The following is a 3,939-nucleotide window of genomic DNA, read 5'->3' as shown; positions in this document are numbered from 1 at the left end:
AATGAGAGAACATTGGTTTCTGATGAGATTTGTGTTGATAGTTGACCTTGGCAGTACAATGACTGTAAGTTGAGCAGACACTACAACCAAACCAAAGCCTGTTCACTTCAGCTTCTACACATATATTCCTCATCAGCTTAGAAAAATAAATCGTTTTCAGCGTAATTCCGACGATATTGTTACCCCGTGTTGTTATAGTCAAGCAGTGGATTCTGATTTTACATTTAGTACGTTTTTTTAATCATATTGTTTTTGTCCTGGGTGTGAATATGCCATTACTGTACATGAACTTGAATGACATTTTTTTGGGGGGTAAAAATAGCTGCCTGCCGCACAATAGTAGGCCAACCTGTTCTATTTTTGCAGAATGAGTTAGCAAGCTCGAAGAGGTGGTGAGAAACTGCAAATAACACCAAGATCGTAGTCCGTGTTATTTTGTAAGAGAAACTCTGAGAACAGGAGTGTTTTGTAGACGAGAGTCGACAAAATTGGTTTTTAGCAACCTTTTGCAATTTCTGCATCCCTGCCACCTTGGCCTGCGTGGCAGATTGTTGGCTGTCCTCAATTGATTTTGGAATAATTAGTCGTCAAAGCAGAGGAAGCGTTGGTCATGCTTTGTGCCCGTTTCCACAGCACTGTCCTGTGGGGAGATTAGCTTGGAGTCTGGCCAGGTCTGAATAAGGAGGGTAATTCCCCTGCGGCCTGCCGGTTCGGGGCTACAGTGTGATATAGATGGCATTATGAACGCTTTCTAATGTAGAGAAAATTCAAATGATTTTTAAATCAATGAAGCTTAAACAAGGTCATCGCCTAGCGTAGCGTAACATTCCCACCTGGCTTTTATGCAAAGCCATTTTGAATGTTGACTTCGATTCCTGATGTAAGGAATTTGTATTTTATTTTATTTTAATGTTAGAATTACGGTTTGCAAAAGCATGTTTTTATGTTGTGAAAATGATGAGATGTATTATTTGAGCTAATCTAACGGTCTTTTGAATCCACAAGAGGGCGATATAACACCATTGAATTTAATAAGCTGTAGAAATCATCTTGATAGATTACTTTTCTATTTTTTCTGACTGTTTAATTACATATAATTTACATAGGAGAACATAACTTAATAATATAATAAGGTAACCAACATGGGAAATCGAGTCTATATTCATATATTCATATTCATGCATTCATTTGACTCAGTTTTAACTGAATAACTGTGATCTGTTGAACAAAAACAACATTTGGCTCAAGTTTGGAATGAATGAATTTTGGGCACATCATTTTTCATCACAAATGGGTACCAGTGCCTGCGTTTGTGTCTATGAATCTCCTCTTTTAAAAAGTCTCAGCTCTAGGTAAGCGTGTGTCCCAAATACATGCGATGTGGACCGAATTATGATTACATTGTGTAAACGAATGAAAATAATTCTTTCGGAAAATGTACATGGCTAGACAACTTCCCTAGACTTGAAAGGCTGACACTTTCACTTTCAGTCAGAAACAAATCACACATTTTGTTTACCCAGCAAATGTCTGGGGCCTTCGGGAAAAGCACCACAAACAAACAGTTTTTTGTTGCCAGCCAGCTAATTTTCCACTCAACCCAACAGTGTGACCTCTCCTTGTTGGTCTTTTGTCTCCTGTGTTTTAACGCTTTCAAAAGGAACTGAACCACATCACTGCGGAGTTCCTGATTGACAGCAAAACTAAAATATTAAGAAATGTAACCCTTTTTTGGCTTGGAAAAGCGTGGAGACAGAGATTTCCTCTTATTCTGCTTGTTCAGTCACGATAGGTTTCTCATTTTTTCTGCCAAAGTGCAAAATCATGGCTGTATCTGTCAATACCTTCCACATTCAGTGAATGTACAATAAAATAAACCATTTAAATTTAAAGGTAAAATAACTACCCTTTAGAATGAATCTGAATGCATACGAATATACTGTCTTTTGGGCTTATCATATCATAATATAAAACTTTATCATAATATAAAGCTCTGGCTCTTGATCATATTTCGCAGACATGTCTGAAAGCAGTGGTCTAAGCCGGCTCTATGAAGAGAAAGCACGTCCATGTATTGACCTAGTGGACTCTCTCAGGTCATTAGGTCTTGAAAAGCACCTGAATCTTCCAGCTATTGCTGTCATTGGTGATCAGAGGAAGAGTTCTGTGTTGGAAGCTCTGTCTGAAGTGGCACTACTTAGGAGAATAGGTAACATAAGCACATTAGTTTGCACTGTGGAGGGGAAATACCGGTTTTGTTTTTTGTCAGTCTGAACATAAAGGCGTTACTCAGCTGACCATCAAGTATTTTATACACAGGTATTGTGACACGCCGTCACAGTACACTATTGCCATTATGCTTTTAATGCTTTTAATTGTCAGTTAACATCTTGTAATTCAGAATTAGTTTTAAACCCGCAATTATGTGTAGCAAATCGTCTCGTTAAGAGAAATAATTACATTTAATTATGATCAATTGCAATTATTTATATTAGCTAGTAACTGTAGCAGGGTTACATTGGCATCAACAAATCTGTTCGTTCAGCGAACATACATTGTAAATTCACATAAACTAAGAAAGGATATTTTCATGGCCACAGAAAGTACTTTCTCACAGTATCAATGCATCAGAGCACGGAGCAAGGATCTAAATCATAAAAGGACATTCATTTGCAAGGCTGAACTAGAAATTCGAGTAGTTTGCGCACAGAAGTTTTGTTAACTAAATACACAAGCATACATAAACTCATGGTCAGAGAGGGGCCACAAGAGGGGACAAATGTCTTCAGAGTGCCTTCTAGTCCCAGGTTGAACCCGGTAACGATCCTGATTTGATTACGGTTCTTTCACACGACCAGTGGTTTTCTGGAATCTGAGTGCGTGAGATATAGTCCAGAGTGCCTTCTGTGGTAATGAAAACATGTCCCGGAAACGATTCCCGGGTTGGGCACCTTAGCCTCTTCCACGCAGCCACTTCCTGTGAACTGATGTATCCCGTCGCAAGAATGTAAAATAGCACCTACTGAAATTACAACTGACTGCAATACATTTGGCAGGAATTTGATTTCGTGGAGAAATAGCTGCATGAAACAGCGCACATCAACAGAGTACGTCCAGTTACACCTTTACTCTCCACGCACACATTCACCTCATCTCCCAAGGACACAAGAACGAAATGTGCAAGCTGGACCATCCCTCATACCTATACTACATAGACTATACTTCAGAGTGGTTGCCTGAATGCTTTTTAATATAATGAAATATATTCCTGTCATCTGTGTACTACCCTGGGTTGCGTCTTTTTGGGCTTTTGAAATGTCTGCGTGCTTAATAACACATTGATTTAGTAGACAGGCCTTCAGGCCAGTCTCCTCTTTCTCTCGTCCCCTCCCTGCTCTTATTTCCTCTTTCTATACACAGGTCGATATTGCATTTTGGCCTGCAGTTCGTCCCCATTGTTTGTTCTGTTCATGCACCATATTTCATGTGCTCTAATTCTCATCTATTCAGGTGAGCTGTCTTCTTTCTGTGGCAGAGGCTCAGCGCTCGAGTGAGGTTGGCCGTGTTACCATGGGGACAGGGTCTCTGACATGAGCTTATTGAAGAGTAAACGAGGGCAGAGAGCAGCTGAGCTTTGTAGAATATTGTACAAATGATTACCCTTGAAATGTCCTACGTAATAGATGTGTGCATGTGTGTGTGTGTGTAATTGCAGGTACATTTGGTACCCAAGCCATTATTTAGCTATATTTACAATTCCATGATTTTTCATGACTTTGCATGATTTTTATTAGTTTACCTTTTCAGTCTAATTGATTACACTTCTTTGTGTGCATTATTTTAATAGTTATAGAGAAAATATAGTAGCTTAATTTACAACACTGTGTTTTGAGTTTTATTTACAAAAAAAATGTTTAATAAAATAAACTATTTAATATA

At 38.7% G+C, this 3,939-nt stretch overlaps 1 protein-coding gene across 1 annotated transcript in view; it reads right to left on the bottom strand.

Moving 5' to 3' along the window:
* The window catches only part of elfn1b (extracellular leucine-rich repeat and fibronectin type III domain containing 1b), a 139,148-nt gene that overhangs the window by 67,673 nt on the left and 67,536 nt on the right, over positions 1-3,939 (bottom strand).

This window comes from Puntigrus tetrazona, chromosome 1 (genome assembly GCF_018831695.1).
Source record: "Puntigrus tetrazona isolate hp1 chromosome 1, ASM1883169v1, whole genome shotgun sequence".
Taxonomy (NCBI): Eukaryota; Metazoa; Chordata; class Actinopteri; order Cypriniformes; family Cyprinidae; genus Puntigrus; species Puntigrus tetrazona.
Note: the sequence above shows the minus strand (reverse complement) of the source record. Positions and strands in the feature narration are given on the sequence as shown.